Source organism: Podarcis melisellensis (genome assembly GCF_964234715.1).
Source record: "Podarcis melisellensis genome assembly, chromosome: 5".
Taxonomy (NCBI): Eukaryota; Metazoa; Chordata; class Lepidosauria; order Squamata; family Lacertidae; genus Podarcis; species Podarcis melisellensis.
In genome coordinates this window covers 78,381,893-78,402,459 of record NC_138537.1, presented here as the reverse complement: position 1 = coordinate 78,402,459, position 20,567 = coordinate 78,381,893, and the positions used below count along the sequence as shown (strand labels likewise).

The 20,567-nt window shown below is 43.0% G+C and overlaps 2 long non-coding RNA genes across 2 annotated transcripts; both read left to right on the top strand.

Moving 5' to 3' along the window:
• The first annotated feature begins 546 nt into the window (after positions 1–546).
• On the top strand, positions 547–10,090 carry LOC309371219. Its single transcript, XR_014168929.1, has 2 exons — positions 547–692; positions 9,599–10,090. It is a non-coding gene; the product is annotated as an uncharacterized lncRNA (long non-coding RNA).
• A 6,336-nt stretch (positions 10,091–16,426) lies between these two features.
• LOC309371250 lies at positions 16,427–18,692 on the top strand. Its single transcript, XR_014168969.1, has 3 exons — positions 16,427–16,481; positions 16,855–17,167; positions 17,296–18,692. It is a non-coding gene; the product is annotated as an uncharacterized lncRNA (long non-coding RNA).
• The last annotated feature ends 1,875 nt before the right edge of the window (positions 18,693–20,567 follow it).

The following is a 20,567-nucleotide window of genomic DNA, read 5'->3' as shown; positions in this document are numbered from 1 at the left end:
CAGTGTGCCACCTGCACACAGCCAAAACACACTGCTTGACACAACATCTAATGCTGTGGGCGTAGCTGTTGTTTGCTGCAGGAGCTGTAAAAATTGAGCATGCCTGACTGGTTGACCGGTTGACTGGGCAGCTGTACAGGGGATGCTGAGAAATTTCCCTTAACAGTCTGGTTACACCTGCTTTGATTGTAAAGAATTGCAGCATTTCTGCCTCTTAATACAGTGAAGCAGGCGATCCGTGCTTTCCGAGAAGAGTATGGAGACATAAAGAAAATAAATTAATCATGTATGATTTTCCATGCTCACACAGATGTTGAAAGCTTGAACACCACCCTCAGTGCATAACATTTCTGGTTGCTCCCATACAGTATTACCATAAATCGCTTTACAGCTTGAAATAGAAAGCAAGCACAAAATGTAGAAGATGATCTTCTCTGCCCAAACTGGCACTGCCACCTACACTTCATCAAGATTTAAATTAAGTAAACGTGTGGGGGCGGGGAGTCCCCTTTCTGTGAGAAAGATTTGCAGAATTGTGTGGGGAGCCAAAACAGGTTGAAGAAGTCAGGGAAAATTTATCAGAGCAGTTCAGCACACCCGACCCATGAATAGCTTTGAATCTCCCAAGATTCCAAGGCAGTTGGATCTTATTCACAATGGCATGTGCAGCTCTCAAAAACAGAAACCCAAAGGTGAGAGCTAAGCTGGAGTCCTGCAAAGTATTTCTATAAAGCTAATATGACATGGGGAAGAACCTGCCTTGACATTGTATATCAGGTGTGGAAAATCATGGCCCTCTGAATGTTGCTGAACATTAATCAATTCGTTAAAGGATGTTTGGGATCTCAGTGCTTCCAATTCCCAACTTTGCCCCAATATGGTATACAACATGGTATCTATACTGACAACATGGGCCAATGGCCTCTTCCTTGTTATCTGTTCTTTTCTTTTCAAAATTGAATACTGGGATTTGAAGCGCAGCTATTCTGAGGTAAATTCGAAACACTATGATTCTTTACAAATTGGTCTGTGGTGTCTACTCTAGACTAGACTAGACAAGGATCTAGTCTTGATGTACAAGTTGCCACAACTCAGTTCTTAGCATTTCCAATTTGAGGGCCGCAACTGAATTTTACTACAATTGAATTCCTGAGGCAGTTTTAGAGGTCTCTTCTTGGGCAAGAACATCCAGATAATTTTGAAAGCAGCTAACAGCTTTGATGAAGTGAGAACATTTTCTTGTACTATGTGTATGTGTTGCTTTAACTGTTACTAAATATGTGCGATTTTGAAGTTATAGGCTGACAGAAATTGGAATGATAAACATTATGAGTACAATTAATGGACCCTGGAGTGCTGACACACTCAGTAGCTGCACAATTATCATAAGAGCAGGGAAATTACTTAATAATGGGACCATGGAATATCACTGTGCTATCTCCTGTGCTGCTGTGCAGTTCTGGCATGTGCCACATTAACAAATATAGGCCTTTCTTCTATATCTTACCTGCATAAGATGTGACAGCCAAACTGAAAGCAACTGCCTAGTCCTGCATTGTGACATAGTTCAGAACTGACCGTGTAATAGGGCAGAATGAGGCAGCTGGAAAGGCTACAGCAGTTGGGGAGTAGAGAGTAGGGGGCTCTGAAAGAGAGCCCAAATTTTACTTATACAGTGGACGCGCGGGTTGCGAACGTGATCCGTGCAGGATGCACATTCACAACCCACAGCATCCGCAACCTGCAGCGTCTGCAACCTGCAGCGGTGCGTCTGCGAATGCGCAGGTTGCGATTCGGCGCTTCTGCGCATGCACAAAGCACGATTTAGCATTTCTGCACATGCGCGACCACCAAAACCCGGAAGTAACTGTGGCATCTGAATATAGACTGCATTTTTAATCAAGACTTATATTGGCTTATATCTTGATCAGGTTCCTAAATTAAATGGGCTTAGATTTTCAAAGGTTTCATGCCAGGCAGAAAAAAAACCTTGGCAAGAGGTTTTCTCCTAAGACAAGAGGGCCCCATTGATGGGAAATTACATATGCTGCCCCAAGGCTGAAAAAACACTATTAAGAATGGGTAAATAGTAAAATAATACCAATGTGCCTCCCAGTAAAATGAGCCATATCTTCTTCCTAAGGTTGAAAGGCCAAGAGCAAATGGTTTTGAAAAACAACTGGCTGGAGAAGGGGGGGAGTGTAAACAGGGGAAGAGACTTTTTCTTCACTTTTTATTTTGAGGCTGTAAACTGTTCCTTCCTTTTACTTTGAGGAGATTTATCCTTCTAAAAAGCTATATATGATAATGTATGAAATATATTAGCTTAAATATATTGGCTTAAATGTAATTATGCAAAGGATTTAAGAAATGCTAGATTCATAGAGTCATATTGCAATAGGAGACCAGAGGGGCAAATGAGCCTAGCCCCCCCTTGCCAGACAGGAGACGCCATCGAACACTTCTGATATATAGTTGTCAGGCATTTGTTTAAAAGACCCTCAAATGAAGGAGATCTTTCAATGTTGATGTGAACTCAAGATCCTTGACATCTGTTGAACATAAAAATGTAAGATTAAACATTTGTTTTAGAAGGCAATAGGGCAAGAGGTGAGCTGGTAATTAAGATTCCATGTAAGATATATTATTACTTATATGTCAAATATATAGCTCTTTGTCTCCCTTATAAGGATAGGAGGATATGGGTGTATCTTTTTGTGATTAGTTATAGCAATCAGCCAATAGGAAATCCAACCAGGCTGATTGAACAGAGGCAGCCCCAGGAGGAGCAAAGGGGGCTGGATTAAGGGAATATAAGTGCTGGCCATAATGGCAGGAGGCAGGCCAGAGCTTGGTAACCATATACCACTGAGCCTCTCATTTATTTGTCTGACAAATAAATTATTATTTTAATTTCTCTGTTGCTGCGTTGAATATTTCATTCCAGCTAAGCGTTAACCACAAGCAGGGTGCTACATTTTATGGTGCCTGCGACTCGGATAAGTGGTCTGCTGGAACGCAGCCCCTTCGCCCTATTGGACAGGGTACAAGAGAGAGGATCTCTAAACTGCTTCCCAGCGCGCACTGGTAAATTTTTCCAGGGGGAACGCAGAAGTCTCGTCTGTCTGATACCCTGCCCACTGACGGCGACGGACCGGGGGGGACCAGAGAAATAAACAGGCAACCAGCTAAGGGTAAGTGCACTAAGGGGTTTTGGCCCTCCAATTAATTGGGAGGAAGAGAAGTCCTGATCAAACTTCTGCGTCTCAGTAAAGGGGAACTGAGTACGCTAGGTGGCTGGGTACATCAGATGGTGATCTGGTGTAGGGCAAAGGGAAGATTGGGAGGTAGAGTGTGGTTGAAGTATCTAGTGCATTGCATGTGTGAGAAAGTACAATGTGTAGCTGACCTAAGTGTGGAGTGAGTACTACTTCGTTTCCCAGTAAGGCGTGTGTGTGAGTGACTGAGTGGATACTTCACAGGGCCATACAATGGGAGTTGGGGGTTCAAAGGGGGAAATACACCTCTTGAATGTATGTTAAATAATTTTAAGAAAGCCTTCTCAGGGGCATATGGAGTCAAAATGACGCCAGAGCGCTTGAGAACGTTATGTGAATTAGGGTAGCCAAAACAAAGTACTGGATGGCCATCCCAGGGAACCTTTGATATAAATTTAGTAAGCAAACTTTGGTCTAACATCACCAAAGAAACTGGAGGGTGCCCAGAACAATTTTCATATATAGATTCCTGGCTGAGCACATTAAAAAAAAAAAAAAATCCTCCATGGATAAGGGAATGCAAAGTCCAACGATGCAAATTATTGGCTGTAAAAGCCGAAGCTAGGAAAGGAATCTTGCCAAATAAACTTAAACCCATTTTTGAGGGACCAGAGGAAGAGGTGCTTCCACCTCCCCCCTATGCTCCACATCGAAGGGAGCCTAATCCAAACACTCCACCAGTTGTAACCCCAAGGCAAGAAACTGGAATGAATAATGGGAGTGGAGTCACAGAGCTTGATTCCTTGATAGATTATGATAAATATCTTCAGGAGGCATTGGAGTCCTATAATGAAGCCCAAGCAGAAGTGGTTATTCCACCTGTGAGTCCCAGTAGAACTCCATCTACAGTCTCTTTTAGTGGAACAACTGATTGCCTACCCCAAACCCCTGTACATCCAAGTCCTAGAGAATTATTACAGAAGTTACAGGGAGACCTTAATCGGTCAGCAAGCAATACAGCCAGGCGTATAAAGCTGCTAAAAGAACGCCTTGGGACAAATACCATCCCCTATGATTTGAGGCCCCTAGAGCAAAGTGAAGAAAAAGGTCACGTAGTAGCCCCTCTTAGAAGAGTATTTGATGCACTTGAGGAGCCTGTGCTGGTTAATGGGCAACCTGGACCACGGCCACCTCGAACTTCGACCCTGCAATGTATTCCATTCACAACTACAGATCTGATGAATTGGAAAACACCCCATCTTTCGCAGAAAAACCTCAGGCTATGATGGACTTGGTGACCTCAATAGTAATAGTCCTATTTGGACAGATTGTCGCCAGCTCCTGAATACTCTTTTCACCACTGAGGAAAGGAGAGACATAATTGAAAAGGCACAGATATATTTGCGTGAGCAGGCCAGAGTGGGAAATATTTATAATATTGACCATCATCTCCAGGACAACTTTCCCTTGGAAGATCCTAATTGGGATCCAAACAATGCAATTCACCTGGCCAGGCTTACTACCTACCGCCAGACACTTGTGCAAGGCATCTGCAGGGCATGCCAGAAGCCCACTAATATGTCTAAAGCAGGGGTGTCAAACTCAAATTCATCGGGGGGCCGCATCAACAGTTTGGTCACCCTCAAAGGGTCGGTTGTATCTGTAGGACTATGTGTCCACTCTTTATTTGTATGGTGCATGTATGGGGACATATTTATACTACTGCTGGCATTATATCACTCCGTTTCTCCTCTCTTCTACAATGGGAATAACCATGGCCTACCTCCTAGGATTGTTGTGAGATCACATTAAGTGTGTGCAGTCGGGTACTGCTGCTGCAAGGCTGAAAACAAGAAACCAGCTCCCTAAAATACAAGCTGGCAATAGCCCATTATGTGGGTCAGAGGCGGCTCTGGTGCAAGTTCAGCTTTTCTGCGGAGCTCAGAGAGGCATTTGCCACCCTAACCCACCACGCTCCGTTGGCCCCAGTGTCTGTTGCGTGTGCCCCCGGGGGGGGGATGATTGCCACGAGGCTTCCGGCAGGTGCTTCACCCAGGAGGGAGAGGGCCCAGCCTGCCTCCATCTCTTACGGCCCTGCACCCCAGGGACCAGGCCGGGCTGTGCCAAGCCTGCAAAGGAAAAGCACAGGCTGCTTTAATATCCCCATGTGCTTGCTGACCCATAACACTGTTTCGTGTTCGGGGCGCACCCACAAAAAGACTTAAGTTGTCACCTTTTGAGCTCCTGTATGGGAGGCCGCCCTCCTTTGTTCAGGATATTCCAACTGACCTCAAACAAATAGGAGACCATGTGACACAGGGACAAGTGCAATCTCTCCCGTGTTTTTGTCTCTCTCCCGTGTTTGTTTGTTTTTTTATCTTAACAGGTGGGCCCTCAAGCACACGCCGTGCAGCATTGCCAAGCCGATTCATCAGCTCCAGACTGGCATAGCATATGGGTGAAAGAGTGGAAACGTGATCCACTTGCACCTAAGTGGCGTGGACCTTACACCGTCCTGCTCTCTATTCTAACAGCGGTGAAGGTAGCTGAGGTGACCCCCTGGATTCATCACTCTCGTTTAAAGAAGTCTGAAGGCAGTTGGACATGCAAAGGTGACCCCTCTAATCCTTTAAAACTGACTCTCTCCAAAAACCCCTGTATCTAGCCCTACCGGGAGCGGGTTAGGTCACGGGCAACATTTGACGACCGGCCTGCTGCAGCCACAACCTGGAAGCTGGCTGACCTGCGCACGCCTGAAGCTTGAGGAGCGTCTAAACCAGCAATTGTGAACGGGAAGATTCTCTTATACAATTGATTGACTGCCCCCTTGTGGAACAATTATAAGTGATATTACTCATTGGGGATCCTCGGGATATATGTTTTGGTCTTGGTGGTTCCCCATTTCTGTCACTGGGGGAATTATATTGGGACTAATAATTATTTGCTATCACAATAAGGTAATCTTTTGTGGAAGGAATGCATATGCTAGACATCAACATGATTTTATTATTAATCCTGATCCCTTGGGAAGGGGAAGGGTCCATGAATCTGACCAAATTTGCTAAATATGGATTCCGCCATGACCACAATATGTGGGTAGGCTTAGCTGAGATGATAGCCAATGTTGCAAATAGGACTAATTGCCTTGTTTGCTCTCTTGGGCCAGATGATTCAGAGGGAGGTATGCCCTTATTACCAATACCATTAAGTGCCATTGGTATGGTAAGCGAAATGCCACACCAAACAGAAGTACAGAATTTCCCCGGTTGGAACTCAACTAAACCAATACGAGTTATACCTGTGCAAGGGGAAATCTGTGTGCATAAATCATCAGATGCAGCTGACCCTACCATGATAGGCTCTTCTCATTGCCACTATACTTGGGATTATATTAAGAATAGTCAAACCTGGGCAAACGGTACTACGTATCGAACTCGGAATACCTTGCCCTGTGCACCTCCTTTTATTTATGCATGGAAAGTGGTGTGGAACATAACTGTGACAGAAAAAGGCAATCTAACATACTGCACTGTGAACTCTCTACCTCTTTTGATATTTTCGCCTTCTGTACTCCAAGTACCAAAAACCTCAGACCCGATGGTTGTGGTGGATATGTGGAGAATGGGCATACAAGAAACTCCCTTCCAAATGGAGTGGGACTTGTTTCCTGGGATGGGTATTACCACCAATGTGGATTATGCCCACTAGTTCAGCTAAGCGAACACGAAGGAATGCTGATATTTCTCGTATAGCAGGAGGAAGTACCCAAAGTTGGAGCGGTACTGATGATTGGCCGCCAGAGCGCATTATAGCCTATTATGATCCTGCCTCCTGGAATCCTGGTGAGCTCATACAAGGGGCACGGGATCCTATTTATAATCTAAACAGAATAATTCGATTGCAAGCAGTAGTGGAACTTGTAACCAATGCAACGGCCCAGAGTTTGAGACTTATTGCACAACAGTTGGATGAAAGTAGAGCCGCCATTTTGCAGCTGAAAATGGGAATGGATTATGTACTTGCCAGGCAGGGAGGCCTATGTGGAGTCTTGAACTTGACAGGGAATGCCTGTTGCTTTAACATTTCTGATAATGGTGAGGCAATCCGTGTGTTGGCTACAAAGATGGAGAATATAGCACATGTCCAAGTATAAACATGGGAAGGATGGGATATGGGATGGCTCACCAATTGGTTACCTAATGTTGCGGGACTCAAAGGGATATTATTGTCTTGCTTGTTTTTCTTGACGGTAGTAATAATGGTTTTATGTATGGTGCCATGTATCATCTCATGTTTTAGAAGTACAATTAGCAAGATGATTTCGAATGAAACTCTACCTCATATCATGGCCCTATACAGAGCTTTACCTCAGGAATATGATGAAGATCAAGCTATCAAGGACGCTTGGTAAGCAAGGTCCTTGAGCTTGAAAGGGGGGAATGTGGCATCTGAATATAGACTGCATTTTTAATCAAGACTTATATTGGCTTATATCTTGATCAGGTTCCTAAATTAAATGGGCTTAGATTTTCAAAGGTTTCATGCCAGGCAGAAAAAAAACCTTGGCAAGAGGTTTTCTCCTAAGACAAGAGGGCCCCATTGATGGGAAATTACATATGCTGCCCCAAGGCTGAAAAAACACTATTAAGAATGGGTAAATAGTAAAATAATACCAATGTGCCTCCCAGTAAAATGAGCCATATCTTCTTCCTAAGGTTGAAAGGCCAAGAGCAAATGGTTTTGAAAAACAACTGGCTGGAGAAGGGGGGGAGTGTAAACAGGGGAAGAGACTTTTTCTTCACTTTTTATTTTGAGGCTGTAAACTGTTCCTTCCTTTTACTTTGAGGAGATTTATCCTTCTAAAAAGCTATATATGATAATGTATGAAATATATTAGCTTAAATATATTGGCTTAAATGTAATTATGCAAAGGATTTAAGAAATGCTAGATTCATAGAGTCATATTGCAATAGGAGACCAGAGGGGCAAATGAGCCTAGCCCCCCCTTGCCAGACAGGAGACGCCATCGAACACTTCTGATATATAGTTGTCAGGCATTTGTTTAAAAGACCCTCAAATGAAGGAGATCTTTCAATGTTGATGTGAACTCAAGATCCTTGACATCTGTTGAACATAAAAATGTAAGATTAAACATTTGTTTTAGAAGGCAATAGGGCAAGAGGTGAGCTGGTAATTAAGATTCCATGTAAGATATATTATTACTTATATGTCAAATATATAGCTCTTTGTCTCCCTTATAAGGATAGGAGGATATGGGTGTATCTTTTTGTGATTAGTTATAGCAATCAGCCAATAGGAAATCCAACCAGGCTGATTGAACAGAGGCAGCCCCAGGAGGAGCAAAGGGGGCTGGATTAAGGGAATATAAGTGCTGGCCATAATGGCAGGAGGCAGGCCAGAGCTTGGTAACCATATACCACTGAGCCTCTCATTTATTTGTCTGACAAATAAATTATTATTTTAATTTCTCTGTTGCTGCGTTGAATATTTCATTCCAGCTAAGCGTTAACCACAAGCAGGGTGCTACATAACCTGTTCCAGTACTTCTGGGTTTGGCGGTCCGTAACCCAAAAAAACACAACCTGAAGCGTCTGTAACCCGGGGTATGATTGTAATTTACTTATTTGATTTTGCGTGTTATATGTCGGGGCAGATTTACACACACAAAAGGGAAGCCTTTTTAATGTATATTATTATGTTTTTATATATGTTGCAAGCCCCCCAGAGTGCCTGCGACAACCCAGTCAGATGGAAAGGGTACAAATAATAAAATGATTATTATTATTAAGTTTCATGGTACCATAGAATTGTAGAGTTGGAAGGGACCCTGAGGATCATCTAGTTCAACCCCCTGCAATGCAGGAATATGCAGCTGTCACATACGGGCATCAAACCTGCAATCTTGCAGCTATCAGCCCCAATTGAGCTATCCAGGCTCTCAAGCAAAATGGTGCAAGAAATGATACTTTAAGAATCCTTTTGAGTGCCTGCAGCCTAAATGGCTTTATAGGACTTTCTAGGTTTCTTAAGATACAAATACAAAAAACCTCAACAACAATACGTGTTTGTAGCAATGGTTAGCAAACAGGCATGGCGTTTGGCAATGGGTTCCACAGCATGTCTAAAATGGAAAAATGAGGTGGCCTTGATGGACCCCCTGAGGCAAGCTATTTACTTATCAGTGTTACAGGTCTTCTCATCCTGCCTGCTCCCAACAAATAGCATTCTGTGGCTGCTGAGTATGCTCAGTCCTCAGGGTTTCCTTTCCTTCTCTTGGGTTTTGAAGAAGTTTATTTGTTTCTACTTCTGTGAACCTTAGGGCTCCCCTAAATCTGTTGATACCTCCCTCTTGTGCATAGATGTTGCCAGTTTGACTGCTCGATGATCAGCCCTCGAGAGAATGAATTCCCTATGAGTGTCTATGCAATGGAGCCCGGTTTTTAAAAAATTCCTCACACTAGCTACATCTCAGGAAGATCTTATAGGAAAGCCAGGCCTTCTGCCGAGATCCTGAAGCACAAAAACAGGAGTCCATAGAACCAGCCAAGTATGTGAACACACTGGTATTTATTGTGATAAATGTTGTTTATGTACACACTCCCAGGAAATGAACTGAGACTACAGCTTGCTCAGTCACATTTTTAACAGTGGAGAATCTGAACAATCATCAGGCTAAAAGGTATATGGAGATTAATAGGGTTCATTTTTCTTAAGAAAGATTGTATTTATTAAACCATTATAGGAATTTAGGTGGAGATAACCTGTGTGAGAATTCAGATTAATGTTTTGGCAATGAATAATCAACTGTGGATGTACCAAACTCCAGAGAAAATAAAATCGTTGAAGGCTGGTGTGAGGGCTATTTGATCTTAGAATGAGCACACAGGTTAGTCAAGAGCACCTCTGCATGCTATTCTTATAAAGCAGCATATTCAAGGGACAATGAGGCTAATAGGAGCCAACTACTCCAATAAAATATTTGAAGGGGCTGCCCCCAGTTGATGGGCATTGCTATTCAAATGGTGTTCATGCAGCACATCATGTGATCAGTTATGTGGGTTGGGGATTACTTGCCCCCCCCCCAATATTTTATTCAAGTTGGCACCCTGATGAGCCTGCACAATTGCCCTTCCCCCAAGGGCACATGGCTTCCCTTACCTCTGACATCCATGTTATGTTTTCTCTTCGTCCGTCTCATGCCTCCTCTTCCAACTCCAACTTTCTTGCCAGGAAACACTCTTGACAGACACCTCCCATTAGCCATTAACATCAGGGGGTGGGAGTCAAGGAAGCAGAAGAGACCTCCTGATGCATTAGCACAGTGTCAGTGGTAGTGAGCTTTGCCTTTGTGATACAGAGCGCAGGCACCACCGAACATTTTCTGTCGAGATACTTCCATTTTTTACTGAGATAATGTATGTGTCACACTCTGAATGCTCAGCAAATCAGCAAAGGAATGCTTACTGTTATCATTAGTAGTGCCAGCTAAAAGCCCGTCAAGTTGAAATGATGGGAGAGGAATTGAGAGCTCCCCATTCTTTCCTTTGCCTGACACCCAGCCGTCCCATCCATCACAGAGGCCATTTACACTGGGAAAGCAAAGAGCTGGGGCCTGGCATGCTTCCCCCAACCTACAGTTGGTTCCTCAAACTGAATACGGCCTACAGACTAGGCCCAGAGGAACTATGGAATGGTTATCCCCTCCAGACTCTGCATTGTCCGCTTCCTGCTTCTTGAAACTAATCCCTGTTTTTTGTGTGTTGTGGATGACAGAGACACATTGTCCCTCTCTCATAGTCCTGGACTTTAGGATGGAGAAGATGCATACTGTTTCCATTGCATGTGTTTCCTCGTCACCTACTGTCAGGGTTGTGAGTAACCCCCCCCCCACCTTACGTACATACACACACATCATAACCAAGAATTGATTTCTCCATGGGAATGAGTGATACCTAACATGTACACAGCTGAAAGTAAACGGGTCCCTTGGGAACAGAGTGCGGACTAAATCTGCTTCTTGCCCTTGGTGAACACAGCTACTGAGAATCAAGAGAATCACGGTCTGGATTTTGTTTGTTTGTCACACTATAGTATAGCACAATATGGCATTAAGGGATGGGGTAGGATATGAGGAGCCACGTTTTTTTTCATCTATAGGTTTAATTGAACACAACTGCTTTGGACTCGGACCACCCATGCAGTATGCTTTTCTTTAAGGCAGGGGTGTGAGAACCCTTAGGCTAAATATGGTCCCCAGGTCCCTTTATCTAGTCCTTGAGAATCTTCCCAGACACACCCTTCCCCAGCTACATCTCCTCTCCAGCTCTGTTCTACACCCACTTTGACTGTGTTTTCCACATTGGAATGCATCCTTAAACCATGATAATGCCTCTTGCTTGCCCGAATGCAGGAGTGTGTGTGAGTGTGTGTGTGTGTGCATGCACGCACACTCAAGCACCAAACCCTTTTTGTGTGCCTAAAATGTAGCCTACTATATGAAGGTAAGAAATCCCATCCGTTGCCCCACCCACTTTCTTCTCTAGCTGTAGCCACCACTGGAATATGCACTCTGGAAAACATTCTGCCAATTAAAATCGGGACAGGCGTCTTTCCGTCCTGTGCTTTCTTGTGAGCCAGCTGGGGCTTCCCTGTCGCAGCCCCCTGTTTCTGTTACGGACAGCAGCTCCCTCAGCAAGCATCACAAGAGCACCTCCAGCTCTTCCTCTTCTTCTTTGTTATTGTCCTCTTCTCCATTGGCTTCTCCTCCACTGGTGGGGGCAGCCTGGCCTTCGCCACAACCAGCCCCCCCTCCCTAGGCTGTAAATTGGGTGCCTTCCTTCATGCAAAAGACATGGATCTTTTGGTGCCAAGCTCTTGTGGGAGAGCTTGGTGCCGAAAATGGGTCATCCAATCAGAAGCTGGAGTGGCTTCTGTAATTCTGAAAGATTTATACAATCTGAGGTGAAACCAGAGTATGGCTTCTGTAATTCTGGGATGTCCCGGTCAAATCATGTTGACAGGTATGGGGTGACTGTGAATGAGAAAATTTGGCCGCTGGGCTGGAAAAAAAAATTCTCATCTGTGTAAGAAACCCATCCACACAAGTTCTCGCCTTCAATGTCTTTTCATTTATGTAGATATAGATATTGATTTGTATCTGGAAGTTCTACTGAGTGGGTGTTTAATCTTACCTATATACAAGCAGGTGATTCTCATTCAGAAAAATCTCCATCGCTGCCAGCATTATTGCTCAACATAAATCAGAGTGCATTTAGAGTTCTGATAAAAGCATCCAATAAACTTTTCTCTGTATCATAAAATGAGACCTGTTTGACTCCACTCATTGCTAGTGCCACCTTTGGAATGAATATTAGTGAAATGGCTATTCCAAGACTTATTAGAAGGGATGGAGATTCATTATTTCTTTTTTCTGTGCTCGTCCTTAACCTGCGCAGCCCATCAACACAGCATAATAACAGCAGAAGGAAAAAGTTGAATATTGATATTAGCTTTACCGGCATGTGACAAGCCTGGCATTTGCTTCAATTGGGAGCATCAGTAAAATAGACTCCGAAAGATTATAGCACAAATCATGGTTTGCAAGGAGTTTTCAGGGGCAATGTTTCCGTTCCTCTTTGAAACCTTAACAGTGAAGTCAATTTGGGAAGAAAAGGCAATTATTATTGAATTATTATTGAATATATATGGCATCAAAGTCCAACTTTAGTTTGAGACAGTGTTCACATATTAGCAGCATGGACAAATTGGGTGATCGTCAGCAAGTCACTGTCACTCAGTTGCCCTCCTATAAAATAAGATGGGGGAAAAACACATTTGTCACACTGTATGACAAAGAGGATTGGAACATAGAGCAGAGACTGTTCATTGCGCTGTGCATTCTGGGCCTTGCATGCAGGTAGCAAGATTGGCTCAGCTGCACTGGGCACCAGTACCACAGGGGGTACCACAACGATTTAGAACAGAAGCACAAGAATCGAGGGGTGCCTTAAATCCGCATCTAAATCATACACAGTTCTTTATTCAGGTCAAAACTGATTATAGTAACCATTGCTGCATGATGATGCCTTATCAGCCTACAAATTCTTTTTTTAAAATTATATATTGGGGATTTCCCCCCCCCTCTTCTTTTCCTCAATACTGCAGCCATACTGTTTTCCCATGCAAAGCTGGCTGTTTTTCAAGGATTTTGTATACTTTTCTTCATCAAGTGGTAAACAATTCAGAATAGTTGCATCTTGCACTTGATGTAGTCTTATAAGTGGGAGGTGACAGCTTAGCTGATCTTATCCAGAGTGAAAAGGTTAAATTAAGGAATGATTTATTCGGTCTTTGCCTTCCATTAGCAATGAATTTATTCATTGAAGAGATGAAAAATCTCCAGTTGTTTATTGTGTGTATATTTTATTTGAAACATGCTCCAAGGCATGTTTGGTTAAGAATATGCTAACAATGAAACACACACGCACACCCTAATTAAATTGCAACCACAGAAGTTCATTTTATCTTGACTGCCTTAATAAATCCATTATGCACAAGTTAGTAAACCATGGAGTGATTGTGTTAATAAAAGGGGTGGAGTTAGAATTAGAGTTATACCAGTTTATCTAGGTTTCTTAGGCCTAGACTATGTGATCAACAGCCATGCAGGATGCAAGTATTGTAGGACTGTACTACTTCAGACAGCAGTTAGGGGATCAAACATATACCAGCACAAAACCCCTGAGCAGAGAAAGCAAAGCCTTGATTTCCCCTCTTTTGTACTCTTCTTGAATTCCCATTGAACTAGAAGAACATTAAAAAAATAATTCATGAAAACAGACCAGGCAATTTTTAGAACTTCAAAATTCTAGGGGGGAAATTTGGTTGTGGGGCAGTGGGGGGTAGTGCTGTCCTCTGCCACTGATGCACATGGTAGCCACACACCCTGCCAATGGCGCATTCTGCTAGGATGTGCAGTTATGCATGTGCATTGAGAGCTATCATAGAAGGCTATGCAGCAGCTCTGTGCATGAACATCTGTATGCACTTAGAATTCCTTCAGATGCTGGCCTAATGTGTAGATGGATGAGGCACTGGCAAGGGGTAGGATGGATCCATGTGGCCCTGCAAGAATCCCCATGCATTCCTTCAGTAGGTGGGGAGCGTCATCTGAACCCCTCAAGAAACGTGCATTCCAGAGACCCAATTGCCTCCCAACAGAAAGAGCAGAAATTATATAATGGACAAGAGAAATTAGAGCAAAAATACTTAGAGAACATTTAGGAACATGGGGCTTTTATTACTCCCACATGATACTGTACAGATGGAATCTAGACACATATTTTTTTAAAAAAACACACTGTGAAAATGTTTTTTTAAAAAAAGCGTTTTGAAAAAATATTGAATTTGCCATGAGCTCATCATTGCCAACTAGTGTTACATTTGCGTAATGCACGTAAAACTCACTTAAAACATTATATTTGCAGCTGTATAGCTGAGTCCTGTATCTTTAAGCATACCACTTTACCAAACACAGTATCTACTTAATGTTGTCCCAAAATTTAATTTATTATAGACTTAGCTCATTGGCTGATGCCTGGCCAAAAATTAAAACTGGCAAGGGGAGATGGAAGGAATCACTTGCCTGGTGATAGCAAAAATAATCATATTGGAGGAGCAACACCTATAACCTGCAGGGCTTATTATTCCTCCAGAGCAGGCTATAACAGCACAGAATCATAGGCAGGCTGTCAACAATGGCTACTCCCCAAACTGTAATAGAGGAATGTGATGGTCATAGTGAAGTTTAGAATGGGATCTGGGTGAAGGGTTGTTAAAAGCAGGACAAGGTGCATGGGGATATTTTGGGAGACAGGTGTGGGGCTGCCAGATGAATTTATTTATATATTAAAAAAGAATTATTTATAAAAATGAATTGAAAATAACAAGGAGCTGATGACTAGTTTGCTGGATTGATAAAATAGATCAAAGTCCTTAATTGGGTTGCTGTTTTTGACCACAGTTGTGACCCCTTACTACAAAGTTCTGATTATAATCGATCAAATGTGGTTCCAAATAATAAAGGCTGCTACCTGCGCCAATTCTAGTGGAGACCTGGATTAATGGAGCTGAGCCATTGCAAGGAGAACATATAGCATGGACTTTACTATAGATTTCTTTGTTTATAACCATCCACAAGTGCAGGCATTTCTCTTGTCCCACAAAGAGTATATTTGGAAGTTTGGGTTGCCTATATTCCTCACTGCAGAGGACTTAACTCAAACACCTAGCTATTTTTCTTTAAAGAGACCCTATTTAGGCAAGAGTATTATACCTCTTATCAGGCTGTCTTCTTACATAAGCAGGTTGAGGTCACGTAATAAGGATAAGCCCCACAGGAAAATGTAGATGTTTCTTTAAATGGCACTGATGACTCACAATGTGACATTTCCCCCCTTGAGTCACTATGGAACGAATTCTGCCATAGTGTCTGGGCAGGGAACTGAGCAACTAAAAGAGCTCCTTAAGGTGAAATGATAAGTGGGTATAAGGTATTTTTTGGGTTCCCTTTCAGTCCTCAGGCCCTGGCTAATTTCTTTTTGCCTGCAGCACATTAAGAAATAAATGTTCCCCACAGCTTCTGTTAGGGAAAAAATTTATCTCAACTTCACAACCCTTTGGAAACGAAAACAGTCTTGTAAGTCATGCCACAATGGCCTGGTTTTTAACCCATGAAATTTCTGGAAGCAGTGGAGAATAGATGAATAGGGCAAAAGGGGCATTGCCCCACCGACTCCTGTCTATCCTCAGCCAACCCCAACCCAGGATGGGGCACTTTAAAGTGTCACCAGAGTCTTTGTGATGTCAGCACCCAGAACTTACTGGAACTCAGTTCTGGCACCTCTCAGGTGGGCAGCATTGCCATTATATTATGAGGAGGAGGAGGAGGAGGAGGAGGAGGAAGAGGAGGAGGAGGAGTAGTAGTTTGGATTTGATATCCCGCTTTATCACTAACCGAAGGAGTCTCAAAGCGGCTAACATTCTCCTTTCCCTTCCTCCCCCATAACAAACACTCTGTGGGGTGAGTGGGGCTGAGAGACTTCACAGAAGTGTGACTGGCCCAAGGTCACCCAGCAGCTGCATGTGGAGGAGCGGAGACGCGAACCCAGTTCCCCAGATTACAAGACTACCGCTCTTAACCACTGCACCACACTGGCTCCCAGAACAAAGGAGGCGTTCATGGTGAGTTTAAGCACCTCTTTTCCTAGAAAAATAGTACTGCCCCTACTTGTCTACTGCCTCATTGGCTCTGGCTCCACCTACCGTTGGTCTCCTTGTTTTCTGCCCTGTCAATCCCAATGAGCACCACCCACCACTGATGGCAGGTGATCAGTTCCTGTCTATATTGCAGTCCCTGCAAAACTGGGTGATGAACAGAATTGAGAAGCTGTTTTAGTCTACCCCTAGAAATACATATACAGAGTGAATGCTGTGGCTCCCGCTTCACTAAGGAGCATGAACACACATGAAGCGACCAGTTTAATCAATGCTAGTGAAAAGCTACCAAATGTGGAAATATGGCAACATTTCCCCTTCCATGAACTTTTGCTTACAGGGTCAAGGAAGGTTGTGCCTTTCTGAAGTGTGAAATCTGTTACAAGTCATGCAAATAGGACTGAGATGAGAGTGGGGATTGGTGGAATGGCTGCTGACATCACAAAGACTCTGGTGACACTCTAAAGTTAGGAAAGACAATGATATTTCTGCATACAGTTTCAAAGAGAAAAAATACTGGCTGAAGACTTGCAGGATGCCCAACTGCTATCAGATACTTTCACCTATCAGTTTCTCTTCAGCGATGCCAACAAATCAATTCAGAAGGAAAAGGAAGAGTCTCAGATGAAATGATAGAAGATTGCGCAAAATAGGTAAGGAAAGGGGGAAGATCTTTTTTCTTATGGAAATTATCACCATTCCCAATAAAAGAAACAATGATTACACAAGTATTAAGGCAAGGTAACAATTGTTACTCAAACATTTCATTATTGCACTGTAGTCTGGAAATGCCAGACACAGACCCGAGGTACAATTGCTGTTTCTAACATCAGAATTACCTGGTTAAAATTCAGCTGCTCTGCGAAGCAACTAAATCTGCTCAACACCATCTGGCAGCTACGAAGTGGGGGGCAGGGTGATCTACTTTCTGCACAGGTATAATTAACTGATATTTCACTAGCAGAATGCAGTACGAGACATGAAATACACATCCCATTTAAAGCACTGACATTCTGTGACATAACTATATGAGACCTTCAATGTTTCAGTTTTAATATTTCTGAAGGTTTTGATTTCATTAGTGTAGCCAGAGAAAGTGGTAGAAGGGGCAGCCTGTCATGTCTACAATAAAGTCTATTAAATATAAAGGCGCTGAAATAGGCATTCACTTTATAATGTATTGCACAGTGCAAAACATGAAAGGTTGGCCACAGAACACATTTTCTGGAGAGCTTCCGATAAATCTGCTACTTATTTATCTCTTACACCAATCAGCCAATGGTCATACTGGGGGCTGCAATCCCACAACATCTGGAATGCGGCAGCATCATCCCTGAGACCCTTAAATTTACAATATGGACTGCACAAAGGCAACGTCAGAGAAAGGAAATGGGAAGGTCGCTAAAGGAGCAAATTGAATATCTAAAGTGTGATACGGGCCTTTCCTTCAATGAATTCATAAGGGGTTAGTGAAGGGGAAAACTACTTGCCTGCGGTGTTTTCCCCCTCCTCTCTCTGTCACTCCAAGATTGGTTCTATTTCTGCTCCTGTTGAAAGTAACATAGATGCCAGAAAGTTGGGTAAGACGGAGGAGTCCTTTATTTAAAATATTTATATGCCACCCTATGTCCAGAATTGTTTCTAGTCTGGTTCCCAGTAATAGTTTATTTGTGGAATTATTTATTTAGTAGAAAGCTTTCTCAGCTGCAGAACAACCCTCACAATGCAGTGTACAATTCTAGAGTAAAACATAACAACGTATCATATCATCCCTTTAAATACGTGCACCCATTAAAAGGAGCAATACAAAATGATCCGCAGTGTAGCAACTAATGAAACGCAGACTGTAATAAAAATGTTTTTAATATTACAGCCATTTTTAAAAACAACAGCAACAACCCTAATAAAATACGGAAAATAAACCACAGCAAACAGAAGCATAGAGATGCTTTCAAAACAGAGAGGTTTTCACCTGGTGCCTAAAGGATAATATTGTTGGTGTCATGCTAGCCTCCCTGAAAAAAGGCATTAATAACTGGGCCACTACAGCCCCAGCGGCCCTCTCCCAAGGGTCTCTGCACCTTCACATACTGGATGTTTGAAGGAAATGGGAGGCCTTGTTGGAAGCCCCTGGCCCAACCAAGACACAATGTCTTCAGAGCATCAGAATTTCTCCTGAAGAGGAAATATTCCTAAGCACGTTCCTTAAGTACGTTTCCGAGCACAATTCAAAGTGTTGGTGCTGACCTTTAAAGCCCTAAACGGTCTCAGTCCAGTATACCTGAAAGAGCGTCTCCACCTCCATCGTTCTGCCCAGACACTGAGGTCCAGTGCTGAGGGCCTTCTGGAGGTTCCCTTGCTGCGAGAAGCCAAGTTACAGGGAACCAGGCAGAGGGCCTTCTCAGTTGTGGTGCCCGCCCTATGGATCACCCTCCCACCAGATGTCAAAGAGAAAAATAACTACCAGACTTTTAGAAGACATCTCCTCAGTTTTAACTGTCCAATATCACCAATACATTAAAGATGGACTGAATTTCTAAATATATTCCAAAATATATTTAGAGTCCAAAATCAAGCACGTGAGATTTAGGAGAGGGAGACAACAGGCAACATATAGTTGTACAACTTCAATGTTTTAATCAATGTTCACACATTCATTGGTGTACGTATTATAATGCACTAGGCATTGGAAGGCAATATTTATAACAAATATTTAATGTGGATTCAGTGATTAAATAGGCAAATTTAATTTTGACGACCTTCTTTCCCCCCCCAGGTAATCAATGAAGAAGTGATTACATGACAAAACTAGAGTGCTTTTATTTTATGAAAAGGCACATCAAACAGAGAAACTTCACCTTTCAATTGAGCAATACTGATGAATGCACAGACTGTTTCCCAGGGATTAATGGACAGCTGAGACAGTTGATGGCTGGAGGCTTTTGCCTTGGGCCATTAACCCCAGGTGGTCATTAATTCTGCTAATAATGCCATGTGTCTTGATCATTATTGCGCTTCTACCATGATGGAGTAGCAAAGGTTCCATTTGAGAATATTAAAATATGCATTAGAAAAAATAATTTTTTCAAACCTCCTGGTTTGGTAACCATGACACAGAACAAAAGAAGCCAATCGCCTGATTAAAGTAATTTAGTGGTTTCCATCTGTTTTATTTAAAAAGCTCACCAGCAGCACCTTTTTTCTGTTTGTGATCTGCCTGGTAGAACACTTATACTGGGAGTGAACAGCCCAATCCTGAGGGCTGCTCCACACTGCACATTTATCAGCTGACAACTGCAACATCCTGTGACAACCTACATGAGTGAATGGGCCATCCTAGATAAAACATCTGAGGTAGAACTCTGCATCGCCTCGTGTACAATCTATTTCCAGGGAGTCATTTCTCACATTTCAAGTTCACTGTAGCCATATATGGCGAAATCAAATGAGATGCCCATAGATGTGGGAACATGCTCTGGGAACAGTGACACCAGTAACTGAGTGCCTAGGATGGGGCAAAATGGCAATCATATCAATGTTTGGTTATGCCGAGGTTGCAGGCTGATCTTGAGTCATGGAACTAGCCAAGGAAGATAGATTCCAACAGATACAGATAATGGTGATGCTTAGGACTGAACGTGGAATCTTCTGCATGTGATCTACCTGTGAGGTATGGTCTTTATGGCTGTGAGACAGATGCCTTGGTCAGACTCGGTCAGTATGCATGGAAGATCAGGAAGGCAAGGCAAGTGTTCAGGGAAGGAAGCAGAACCATAGACAGCTCCAAGTAGCATTGTGCAGAATTCAGGCAGCCTTGAAGACCAACGGGCTTGGGAGGATATTGCTGTTTGAAGGTCTAGGTCCAAATTTCCTAGGCCCACCCTTTGATCCTACCAGACACATTCCACCAGAACAGTTCTTATGAGAGTGATTCTTGCACCTAGTCTTCTTCAGTGCTTTTTTTCTTTAAAAAAATGTTTAGGGGTACTCTCATTTTGACTCAATCACTGGGAAAGGAATTGACTCAATCACTGGGGAAGGAATTGACTCAAT